Source organism: Channa argus, chromosome 18 (assembly GCF_033026475.1).
Source record: "Channa argus isolate prfri chromosome 18, Channa argus male v1.0, whole genome shotgun sequence".
NCBI classification, from domain to species: domain Eukaryota; kingdom Metazoa; phylum Chordata; class Actinopteri; order Anabantiformes; family Channidae; genus Channa; species Channa argus.
The window spans coordinates 8,615,925-8,629,941 of record NC_090214.1 but is presented as its reverse complement, the minus strand read 5'-3'; positions in this window follow the sequence as shown (position 1 = coordinate 8,629,941).

Here is a 14,017-nt window from a genome sequence, read left to right as displayed (position 1 = left end):
GAAATATCAGAATAAAAGAAGTGCTAAAAATACTCACTGTGGCTAAGGGAAAAGTAGGCCTGACAGAATAATAATCCCAAGATAAACTCAAAAGCAGCTCAGCAATGACACAGAAGACAGTTACAGTTACAGTACACAAACACACTTGACTCCTTAACAAACCAGTGCACATAACAGCAGAAGCAAAAAAAAAAAAAATGCTCACAGACGGGACACAAACGCGCACACAATTGCTTGTAAATGTGTGGCAGATGCTAGGATGCTACACATAACCTTGTCATAATGCAGCCTTCTGGTACATGTGTGTTTTTTCCCCATGTTCACACCTTTATGAGTAGCCTATAATAACGCTATCGGTGTCACGCCGTGCTAAGAGCAGCAGAAGCGTGGAAGCTGATAGGGGGAGAGAGACAGTGATGTGGACAGTAAGATGTAGGGGATAGGGGTAAAAATGACCTTGCTGGAAATAACAACAGCAGCCCTTAATGTGTTGCATTACAAGGTGTGTGATAAAACACTTTTATGGAGAGGGCTGTAAATGCTGTGGTCTCATCCCACATGGTGCCCACTCAGCGCCCCACTTCGTTTATCTGGGAGTCAAATTGATGTGGGGGTGGTGTCCACTGTCCAGATTCACTGATTTCGAGTGAGGGGCAGCACCACTGACTAATTGTCTTTATACTCACCAACGTCTTCAGTTTTGTTGAATTTGCTCTCAAGTCATCCAAATTGTGTCTTATATGGCTCTTTCTTCCTGTTGGAAAGCAGCTGAGCATCATTACTTTTATGATTTTCTGTTTTCTCTTGAGGCATGTCATCACAATGGGTGCTTCATAAAAGTTGGGTTACTCAAGCTGGAGGAAGTGATTTTATGTTTTTTTGTTCATTCTTTCTTTCTTTTCTCTGCTGTGTGTGATGGAGGTGGCGTGGGGGGTTCAGCACATAGATTATGGACATAAACTCAGCATTGCCCCCTGATGGATGTGTTGCAGAATAACGTATGTGATGTTTTAATCACATACGTTAAATCTGGTGAAGTCTGTCTTCCCCTTACCTTGATCTGAACCCCCCTTACCTTCACCAGTTTGCTGTTTCCTTTACTGATGTACAATAGTCATTATACAATTAAAATAGGTGCTCAACTAGGTTTATTTTCATTGTGGATCTGAGAGTATTTTATAAAGCATGTGGTCTTTAAAATGTCAGAAAACAGCCTAGTGAAAGAAATCGGCTTTAATTAGCCCAAGAAGATATCTAAGAATGATTTATTTAGCCCACGCAACGGTCAAAAGTAGCTCATTGTGATTATTGTACGTGCAGCCAGATACGTTTCAGACTTTTTACTGAAAAAAGACTTATGGAATGAAAAATATAGTTGCCGAATATTTTCCTTGCCAATATTTCATCTGTTCATTCATTTTTATCATTTGTTTCAAAATACTATTTAAAGTTTTTATGGATTAGAATTGCAGCCATGTGTCTAAATAAATGGTTTAAATTAATGGCAATTCTCTTCATTTAAAGCCACAACCATCAGTGTATAGTGCTCCAGTGTTTGTTGTGGATACTCTGTAAATGTTTTCTGTCAAGTGTAAGCAGAGAAATACAGACCTGTGTGAACACAGTATAGCTCTGAAATTAGTGCTAAATTAGTCGTAACTTATTAATACTTTATATTAATACTTTGGAATGCATGTTGTTCCCCTGAAAAGTAGACACCATTTCAGCTACATGTGCGTGTCAATCTGGGGCATTTTCATTATTCTATCAGTCTTTAAAATAATAATTTCCTGCTCTCTCTGTCCTCATCTGTGTTTTTCTGTCTGCTTCTATCTGTCTTTCTTTTTCTGTCACTCTTTCCTTATCCTGCATTCACCTTCTTTCCCGTTTGTAGAGCTGACAGTCCTCCCAGCCCTCATATCCAGGCAGTGTAGATGTTAGGCCAGGACTTATTGATCAAACTATAAATTGCCCATGCATCACCTCTCTTCTCCTCATTCCGTGTCTCACAAGTCGTCTGAGACCTTATAGAGAGAAGAAGAGAGGGGTGGGATGTGGAGTAGAGCGGGGAGGGAGAAAGAGTCTCCAGCAAATTGTTAATTAAATACAAATCAATCGCCTGCCATTTATCAGGCCATGCGTCCACCTCACCTTTTAGAGGGGGGGTTGAGAGAGGTGGAGGGAGAGAAGGACGGGGAAAATCAATAAGGCAGACTGAGGGGAGGGATAAGTGTTTAATCCACCAATCAAACTATATCAAGGCCATTATAGAGAGACAACTGGACATTATGGGGTGAACAGGTTGTGTTCATGTTTTAGCATCTTTTAGTATGTAGCGCTCAGAAAACTCAGCTCATGGCCACTGGACTGTGGCTATTTGTAATGTAGTCATTTTGTTCCAGCTACTAGCCCCATTTCTTCAGCTTTGTTTTTTTTTAGCTTGTTAACTTTGGGAGTCAGATCGCTGTCTAGCTGTAAGAGTAGTATGTGTTGTATCAGTCTTAGGACTAACGAGAACATTTGTACTCCGCAACACTTCACTACTTATCTCACAACCTAAACGAAACAGCGGCACGACACAGCTGAATGTGAGCTACAGTTGCCTCTAGCACAGCAGGAGACATGCATTTGTTGCTGCTAAGTGTTGTTATTATTTCAGCTCTAACCTCCATGTCACTGGATTGCAGTTGCAAAAGCAGACCTTATAGACAGTGTAGACCTTCATCTGTGTTTATGTGCAATTTATGTGCAAGCAATCATATTTACATATATTTCATTGTGCATGTGATGCCTGTGTGTATATTTGTGTGTGTTTTGCCATTTTGTTTTTATTATAGCCATAAACACAATTTATTGTGATAATTGTCTGTGTTTTTGTGTGTGTGTGTGTGTGTGTGTGTGTGTGTGTGTGTGTGTGTCTATTCTCACTGATGTGTTAATTATTTCAGTACTGGCTGACCAGAGAGAGACTCACCCAAAGCCCATAAATCTCTGCAGACTGAGGATAACAAGGGATCTGACCCCCAACTGTAAATCTGTGAGTACAGTGTTAAAGAGTTCGAAGAGGCAGGAAAACGATCCTGATAGGAGTTTTAGCACTTTTTCATTGACTGAGTGTCTTACACAGTAGGTCATTCTGTGGTTAGAAACAAGACAGCTGATGTCAAGTTGGGTTTGCTGATGCAAAAGTTGATGTCAAAAGATGTCAAGTTGGTTTTGGTTTTTCTCACCCAAACTTTTGAGTGACTTTCGCTTGCTGTACCTAACAACCTTCGTGTGCATGAAAATAAAACTGTATGTCTCACAGTTACACAAAAAACAGTGTACACAGTCTGTGCAGACAGATTTTGGGGCTGCACCTGAACTACTGCTGAGTTTGTCCAGCGCCGGGATGTGACTGACATTAGGCCTCAGATACTAAATGAATGGAAAGTTCTAAGAATTTGCCTAAAAATTCCAATAAACTTCCTAAAGTAGCAGGAACCTCCATATCGATCCACTTTGTTCTGCCCAGCCCCCTTATCCCTGCTCTGCTGTGCTCTGCTACAATCTGTCCAGTGCTTCATGTAGGTAAATAACAAAATTATTGAGGCTCAGTGGTAGAGCATCGGGTTGGGATGCAGAAGGCCGTGGCCCGTCCCACCAGGTGGGGATGTTGAGAAAAAATTTATAAATTTCCAAAGGCATGTATCCCACATAATCCGTAATTATAGGCTTTCAGCATGTATGTGATAAGGCCTTGCCAGCATCTACACACCTTCGGTCATATTTACATGCCTAGACACAGTGTGATTTTATAACCACTCTCAAACCACAGGCAGGCCTCACTCCTCTTTCCCTAAGAACTCTGGGAGCTTAACAATCATCCAACATCTGTCTGAAACCCAGAGAAAGGCAGAGGCACAGATGTCAGAGAGATTGGTCTTATGGGAGAAGGCTTCTTGGCCCGTTTACTGTGCAGCCCAGTTAGTGAACTAGGATTAGAGTTACGACACATCCTGGAGCCAAACAGAGCCAGACTCTAACCTCAGATTTGGAGTACTACTGTACAGTATGGGATTATGTTTAATTTAACTTCCATAACAAAAAAGATTTAAAGGTTCTGGATTACCTTTCCCCCACACCTAAATATAATATAATTAGTTTATATCATTACATCAGGGGCGGCTATAGCTCAGTTGGTAAAGGCAGTTGCTTACGGACCACAGGGTGAGTGGTTCTGGCTATATGTCAAAGTGTCCCTGGGCAAGACCCTGAACCCCTAACAGCCCATTCCCCCTCCCCAGCGATGCAGTGCCAGTCCAAGCCTGGTAGAAATTGGGGAGGGTTGCGTCAGGAAGGGCATCCGGCACAGTAAAAACTGTGCCAAATCAACATGCGGACAATGATCTGCTGTGGTGACCCCGAACTCACGGGATAAGCCGAAAGGAGAGTAGTAGATCATTACATCAATGTTAACAGACAAATTGAGAAGGTGTTCCAGGTACAGTATAGAGGAGAAATAATGATCATGACTTCTTATAAACAATAACATTTGTCTATGGCAACAAGGAAATGAAAGCTACATTTTGGTCTTGGTCTATGGCATCATTGCTGCACATGCCATGACTTAAAAAATCAACTTGTAATATTTATACCATAATTATAATAGTATATGTGGACCATGTTTGTCTCTGTTGGTGTCTTTTTTTCTTCTTCTTCTTTTGCTGATGTGTCTTCCTGGGTGGGTGGCAAAGCTCGTTCCAGGCAGCTGGATTGTCCTCTATTAGTGTTGCTTCTGTTTCGCAGCTGTAATCCTCTGCACTGGAGCCTCGCCTCACTCCTAATCTGAGGCACAATCTCTCCTGCAGATGGTTCTCTCCTTAAGCATCGCAAAAGAAGTGAGCTCAACCTTATCTCTGCTGTTATTCCCCTGTTATTTCTCAACTCCCTCATCTTTTTTTCCCAACATTACTGTCTCATTTCTCACCCTCAGAACTTTATTGTCCACACCACAATAAAGCATAGAGCACCTTCAAACATGCTACCTGTGCGAAGCTGTGTTGAATTCACACTGTGCGTAAAATAGGAGATAAAGGGATATTGCACGCATGTAAAAAAAAAACAAACAAAAAAAAAACCTGGATTATTACAACCCTGGGCTTATTTTGAAAGATTTTGTCACTGAGTTTCATGTAACATGACATCCAACAACAGTGGTGTTAGGGCAAGAAACAACGGTTGAGATGAATGAACAGGTTCTAAACAAGTTCAGTTTGTAAGAATATCTTATCCATTTTATCTGTAGATAATAATGAACAATAAGCACCTGTAATGGTGTAATGTAATAGCCCTCCTTTGCACAGCAGGACAAAGCACAATAAGTACAATTTTAATAGGCCAAAGCTGAACCAGGGAATTTGGCCCTACAACACATTTGTTCTTGTCCTTGTTCGTTTTCTTAACAAGATGGTTTGAGTAATTTGTGTCTTTGTACCTAGTTTGACTGTTTTCTCCAAAATTTAGCAAATACTAAAATTACTACAATGTTATAATTTCTGATAGAAATTTGGACTTTCTATTTAATACATTAACTATTGTATTACATATACAGGAAGGGCGTCTGGCGTAAAAAATGTGCTAAATCAACAAGAAATGATCCGCTGTGGTGACCCTGAACTCACAGGATAAGCCGAAAGGACAAAAATAATAATAATTAAACATATATAAGGAGGAATATCTTCAGAGTTATGTGAATTTGTCTTATGAAATACAAAACCAGATTAGACTTTGATGATCTAAAGTACCATGTTCACTGAACCTATTATTTAGATTCAAAATTAAAAGTCAGGCTCTGCATCCATCCTTCCTTTTTTTTTACCTACTGCTCCTGTTCAGGGTCACGGGGGGCTGGAGCCTTTCCCAGCTGTAAAAGGGTGAGAAACACGGTTCACGTTGGACTAGTCTCCAGGTCTATCTCAGAGCCAACAAAGAAGGAAAAACAGACAGACAACCATTTACACTCACATTCACACCAATGGGCAAGAGAGTCGTCAATTAACATGCATGTCTTTGGACTGTGGACAGAACCGAGAGTACCCAGAGGAAACTCATGCAAGCCACATCTGGCTGGGAGGCAGCAGTGATAACCACTCCACTACAGTGCTACCTAGAGGCTCTTCATATTTGATCTAATTTTTAATTACTTTGCATGCAAACCATGTTGCTGTGTTTTAGAAAATGTTTGAATTAATTTTTGTATAATATGAAAATATTTTTATCTTATTAAATACTTAAGTTTTTTGTTTGTTTGTTTGTTTTTGTCAGTGCCACATTACTTTGGTGAGCTAATGTAGATTTGATTAATTAATTTACTGTTGTGTATGCTACTACATTTTAAGTGTGGTACACAGCCATTGAGTGCACAGCATTTCTAAACTCTGTGGTACTATTACCAAACTTTCACATCATCCTACTCCAACTTTTCTTTTCCACTTTACTAACCCCAACACCACCTCCTCACCAACCCCCCAACAGCTAGAGTAATAGCTAACAATTGATAGCCCACTCTGATCGGTAGTTTTCTCTAAATGCTGTGCCAGAAAGGGCAAAGCAAAGAAAGGGATAAAGGATGAGGGGTGATGAACAATAATCCAGGGCAGGTTTCTATGGCAACAAGGAAATGAAAGCCAGGTACACAATGTGAGAGGAAAGCCAGGAGGCTGGAGTTGTGATCAGCGGCTGTCGGAATACAGGGGAGAGGGAAGTAAAGCTTTGCTTGTTGGAAATGAATTGCAGGGTGTGATTCACTGCAGAGAGAGAAGAGACACCAAAAGAGGGGGAGGGAGGAGGGGCAGTGGAGATGAGAGTTGCGGTACCATTTTTCACAGCAGACAAAAACATTTGCTGGGATATCAATTTGGAGCTGCAAAGCAGTCTTCCCCTCCTGCCCCATCATCCATCATCTTTTCGTACTAACCACCACTTGGGCACTCCACCCCCCTCCTTTCCTCCATCCACACACATGCACACTTAGGCAACCTGAGTTGTCCACACACATACAGCAACGTATGAGCACTTCCTGCAACCTCATGCAGTTACAAAAGTCCATCCACAGACTCGCACTCGGTGCAATGCAACGGGACATAAAAGTGTGACCCATAGGTGCTGCGCATAGAAAGAAAATGCAAAGCAGAGCTGAAACACAGCACATTGCATGGTTGGGGTTGAGAAGGCGGGGCTGAGCAGTTGCCACACTGGCCGTCTCCCCTAGTCTTCTCCCATTACCGCTGGTAGGGAAGACCCCGCCCTCCGGCTGCCCCCTTATTGGCACCTTTGCCTGCACCCCATCACTCATCTCCCAGCCATCATCCATCACCCATCGCGATCAATAGGAGGCCATGCATTCATCAGCCCCTGGGTGCTGATGGGAAAGAGGAGGGTTGGCAGGGGGGATAGAAAGAGCAAGGGATCACATGGTACAAAGGGGGAGTAGAAAAATAACTGAGAATCTTTGAAAGCAAGAAAAACTGAATAAAAAGGGAGAAATGAAGGAGGTGGAGTCATGTAGGAAAACATTTGAGAATAACAGGTATTTTGAGAAGTGAAAAGACAGAGGTGAACTGGTAAAGTAGCAAGATTACAGCAGAATTTCAAATTGTCTGTAGGTTTGGTAGTCACCAAGTTCGAAATTAATTTTGGGGTGTAAGATATGAAAATGTATAGAGATACATTAACTTTTCCTTGGGGAAGGATGAACGCTATTACTGTAGCAATGAGCAAAGGAGGCTTGTCTAATTTGCAACAGTCACATTCTCGGATGACACTGATGAAGCCATCATAATGATAAGTGGCGATTCCGTGCATCTCTTGGCTGCGTGAAGAGTGAGTGGCATGAAAAAATAGAAAGATCTGTTAGGGCAAAGAGGAAAATAGAACTGGAGGGAGGTTTAATGTGTATGATGATACACAACAAGGCCACAAACGTGCACACACACATATAGAACATAATGGTGCAGTGTCACTGTCAGTCATTCAGTGGTTGTCAGTTTCCGGCAAGGCTCAGCACTTTATGCTGACAGCCCATAAGTTGTGCAGACGCACACACTGGCTCAGGCTTTAGCCCCCTGACTGAGGGTGGACCGGAATAGATCGCACTTTAGGATGATGGATGCTCCCTCTGCCCAGAAAGGTTAGGGACGGGGCGGTACTGAGCACTGTGTTCAAGGGGAGTCACAGAGGTTGCCAACAAATATACAGTAATTGTGATTGCTTGACACCAGGGACATGGTGGGAAATGTATGAAAAAAGACACCAAATTTGTGTTCTCAATTCTTCTGCATGGGTTTATTAGTTTTTTCAACAAACTATTAAAAAAAGTTTTTTGAAGTATTTCAAAGGTCACAGTATGCACCAAAGATTCTCTCATGGAAACTGAATCCTTCAAGGCCAGGTGAGAGAGTGAGTTCATTTTCACTACCCACTCTGCCACATTTAGGCATCCGCAGGGGAGCAGAGAGGGCTGTGGGTTAGGTGACATGGCCAGAAACCACACCACCACCACCAACAACCACCTGAAGTCATCTAGTCCCCAGATCCCCCTCTGTGTGTATGTGTCAGATGTCGCTCTCATGTTTCGAACCCCAGGTCTCCATCTGCCGGATGTTCTCACTGGATTATTCAGGAGAGGCTAAATGCTCTTTGTAGCAAGCTGACTGGGACAAAACCCCACCTGGGCAGGATAAACCACCACAGATTCTGCAACACGTCTGCTCTTGTAGCATAAAAATGTACATGTAGTAATTGTGGAGGAAAGTCTTATAACTTATCACTACTTCATCACTTTTTGGTATGCAAGTGTGGCTTTAAAATAAAGAAATAGAATTTCTGGATTTTGCCAAAGTTAGGAAAAATAATTCTACTTTCATACATTTATAAAGGGGCAAGTGACCTGGGAGACCTGTGATTTTAAAGCCATGGTATTAAACACAAGCATTTCACTTAAAAACACTCCTTAGATGGATGGAAAGAGCTTGGTTTTGAGCTACAGTAGCTGTGCTTAAAGCTGTAGCTATAGCCAGGGTGATCCACAGCAGCAGAAAAACAGACCGGACTGGACACGACGCCAGGAACATTTCAGTTCTAGGACGTTAACCGCAAAGTTTGGTGTAACCTTGTTTTTCCTCTTTCTCCTGGTCATTTGACCTCTAACACCTCACAGGTTATGTGCTGATCTGTCTTAAATATTTCATCGTGAGTCATTCCATTGTCCTTACAGTTCACACACCTACGTACACACACACACGCAGACAAGCAAACAAAGCCTGCAGCGTGCACATAAAACCAAGTGCTTGTGTGTGTATGTGCATGCATGTGTGTATCTGTCTATGTACTTGTGTAAAGGGAGAACAGCGGCAGATAATAGACGTCTGTGTTTAATATTGGAGGAGTTTGAGGTAACTGCAAACCTCCAAACCTGGGGTCACCATGTGTGAAGCTGGACACCTGATCTGCAGCAATGCTGAACACAGCTATTGTATAAATGGTAGCATGGAGGATTGATATCCTTAAACTGAAATTTGTTTCATTTACGACAATCACTGACACATTTTGCGTATCGTCACCTTGTAATAATAGCCTAAGTAAGTTTTTGGAAAAAAACACCTATTTTTTTTTTTGCCTAAATCAGCTCTTGCTCTATGTTTGGTTCGGTTTTTTTCAGTTTTTTTAAAAAACTTGAAAAATAGTCCATTATTTTAGGAGGGTGATGATATATTACTGTGAATCTTATTTTTTGTGAAATATTTAAAATAAAGTCTTAAACTTGTACCTTGTACTTAACTTTTGGGAATTTTATAAACACTTATTGACACTGATAACCGACTACCACAGCAATTTGTGTTATTCTGTATAGCTCTCACTACCAAGTGCAGTGATAGTGGCAGAAAGGAACCACTGGAATGAGGAAGGCACATAATATGTGATGAAATAATATAGCAAATGCTGTAAAAAGTGACAAAAATGACTAACTGCTGTACTTTCTGCCATGGAGCATTCCTGGGGTTACTATTAAAACCCTGAGATGTATGAACAGCCACTACGGCACATGATTTCAAAAGAAAAAAACACAGTTGTAAAGCAGCTTTATAGCCAATGTCTTGACGTTACGTCTGTATTGTATTAGCTTTGCAACTGCATAAAATTCTAATGAACTCACTATAAACAAACTGTTCAGTACCAAAGGCAAAATGGACAAAATTAGGTACCTGCTTCTGAACACTGTTGAAGCTCAGGATCTAAAAAGACAGACGTAATGTTTCCCTCAGGAGTTGGAGAGCCGACAATTGATCAGGCCGACACAAACAAATGATAATGTTGCAAATATGCTAATGTTGAAATTTTGCGCCGTCAAACACAAATTTGGCCTTTATTATTCTGTGGGCTTTTACATGTTTGCACTAGTCACAGTTGTTGGTCTCTTCCATGGAGGTTCAATTGTGCAACAATCTTTTAGAAAATCTTTAACTGCTGTCAAAGGATAACTAATCTTTACCCGTGTTTGGTCACGTTTCAGCCAGCAGCCTGGATTTGTTTTCTAAAAAAACTTTGGAAAACAAATAAAAATACATCCAGTGTTCAATATATCTTTAAAAAATGTTGCCCTTCGAATCGGCCTTTCCTCGTACCCTGGCAGTTCGATCTTTAGTGGACTTATGGCAATTCACATAAGATTGAACAATGGATATGTCAACTACACTTTTTGAAATGAAGAACTATGTCCCCCAGACTGGTGTGTCTGGTGGAAGTGTCTTTAATAGATTTTGAACAACAGTGAAGGTCTGTGGCACAGATGAACAAGTTAAACCAGGCCACAGGCTGAGAATTGACCAAGCATAAGTAAAGAAAATTCATTGGTTTTAGCATCTCTATGGTGATTGTGGACGATACGATTAATCTAGAAAGTGTGTCTTTTTAACACCACTTAAAGTGCAGATTGCAGGTTATTGCAGAATGTTAAAAAGTGATGTAAAGAGAAAAATGTCTCTATGTATCGTCTTCTTTATGAGGAGTTGTAGAACTCTCAGAACTTCCTTGAAAAGATAAATTGGCTGTAACATTACATAAGGGACAGCAGTCAATACAATATAATATCATTGCAATAAAAAAGTTTATTACATTGTCTCAAATACTGTGTTTACAGAACACACACACTACACAGACAGAAAATAAACAGTGACCAAATCTGTTGACACATTTTCCCCTTTAGTCCTTTATTTTCTGGATCAGTAGCAATAACACAGTGATGTTGCGTCACCAGTTCTTATGACTGTTAAACTTTTGACCCCTGACATCATGTGTCTTGGAACCGCAGCGGCTTGAGGTATTTCTTTCTGGTGGCTCATACGGATCTGGATTTGGCAGGTTAAAGGAAGAGTGGTATCCGATATGGCTTACTTTTGTACTTGCTGTATCATTAATGGGGCACTGGTACAGATACGATGATCTCCTCACTTTGCTACAGATTAGAAGACGGCTTCGGAAACTGATGCGTTTATCTTGTGTTTTCTATCTAGGCCACGTTTTGGTTCAACTCACATGTAGGTCTGGCTTTTTTTAAATTAATGGCCGTAATTGATACAAGAGTGAAAAGATGTTTAGAGACAATTTGGAATCACCTGGTTTGCTGTAATAATTGGTTATAGAATCAAAGTCACATGTAAAGACACAGTTAGTTTCAGCTATAACATACAGACAGATACAATTGGTTTTGTGTTTACTCAACGGTCAAAGGGAAAACGTGGTGGGGGGAAAAGTCGGCTTCAGCTAAACCATATTCTTTCACTATCTGATGTGAAGGGCTCTCTTAAGGTCAGTACGCAGTAGGTCTGTGCTTCAAGATGGTCAAGGTGTTTTTTCTTTGTTTCAAATCATTCTTTAGTTGATCTGCTACAATATATAGGTGATTGTCCTGCTGTATGATCTGTAGTGGCTTTGAGAAGGGAAAAACCGAATGACTTTTCCTTTTATTTTGTTTTTATTTCCTTCTTTATTTATTTAGTTATTCATTTGTTGAGTAAGCAGTATCTAACCCACACCTTCTCATTTCAGCAGATTTGATAACTCCTGACTCCAGTTAGCTTGTATCTGTGTTGTGTTAATGAAACATTTATACATAAATGCAGATAATCGCAAAGGAGTTTGCTTACTTTTCTTTGCCACTCTATACTGTTGAGCTTTATTTATTATTTGTATATGCATTTACACTATTCAAATGTCAGCTCCTCTGCACTCATATTTTACTGCTGTGAAGTAATTTGCAGCATAAATCTTTTTGCATTGAAAACCTTCTGTTGAACTGGTCAAGAGGGTTGATGGGGCAGTGCAGTCCAAACGTAAATCAGCATAAGTGATCAAATAGATTTTTTGTGTGCTAATGTACCATAGCCTCGGCGTGCACAATAACTCAGAGGAAGGGAGGGAGAGCAAATATGTCCAGCGTTAGACCAATGTGGCTGGGTCATCAAATCGACAATGTGATTGACCCATCAATTGACCCCTGCTAACCTCTCAGGCCAATCAGGCTAATGGTGGCTAGTGGCTCGAGCTTTGCCTCACCGGAATTCTTTCCTTTGCACTGGCTATTTGTGTGTACACACACACACACACACACATGCACACACATACACGCACTAAGTCCTATCTCACACCCAGGGTTTCTAACTCATCTCATCTCAATTTTAACTGCCTGTGTTGTCACACCTTTCACTGAGGGGCTCTTGTTAGCACTGACCTTTCTCCCCTGGCATACTTGTTAGATTCACCAGTCCTTAGATCAGAACACTTTATGAGTATTTTCCACCAGTTTTGGAATCATAACTTACTTGACTATTTCTACTCGTGTGTAAAATGTGTAAAAGTACATTTGGGACCACTTGTTCAGATTAATCATAAAATGCAGAATCAACATATTCAATCCAAACTGCTTCACTTGGATCAATATGTTTCCACAGGATAAATCTCCATAAGTCAATTATATAGTACAATTTTTGGTGTGCGTGTGTGTGTCTGTGTGTATGTGTGTGTGTTGGTGGGAAGTGAAAGCAGAGGGTGTATTGATCTTATCCAGTTTGTGGTAACTGTATCTTGTTTCTACTTATTTGATGTAATGTTAGTCTATGGATCCTTAATTGACAAGAGGGTTGTTGCAGACATCATGTGGTGGAAAGGCCTGCAAACTCAAGTGATGTGAGATCCAGAGCTCTTCTCATAGTGAAGATTTACCCAGTGCCTCAGTCTTTTACATGGGCACAGCATGACAAATATAATTTTACCAGAATGGAAAACAAGGAAAAATACAGCATCTTTACAAACATGGCAGTTGGCAGTTAAAACAGCAAACTGTAACATTTTGTCAAACTAGTTTACTTGTTTTATTCGATTCTTGCCTTTCAGTATTGGAAAAGTGGTCATCTCTAACTGTGGAAAGTCATCTCAACATGTCCACCTTCATAGTTTAAAGACTACAGTGCTTTGGTGGTGAAAGACACAAGTTTGCATTAAAAAGTAAAACTGCATTTGAAATTTAGAAAAGCAAAAAAGAATGCATGAGCAGAGAGACTGGCATACCTACCAGACAGATGTAAAAACAGGATGAAAAAAAATCCAACAATGGACAAGCCTCTTATTTAACACTACCACAGCTCATTTATAAAGATTTGCTTCAGCCAAGAAAAGTAAAAGACAAAAAAAGAAAAGCTTCCAGTTTCACATGTTTCAGTGCACACTGTATTGAATTCATCCTGCCAATTCTGCATCTCTCTTTCTCTCTGTCCACAGTTTCTACTGAAATAAATTGCACATCTTTTCCAAACAGAGCAATTTCTCCACCATCTGTTCACCAGCATAAATCAGGGCTTGTTGATGTAAACCTCCTCCTTCCTCAAACTCCCCCCAGTGAGGACCGATGCAGGCCTAATCCCCCAGTCTCCCCTGCCCTCTAAATCATCCCTGCATATTAATGGATCTATGCATCACTATC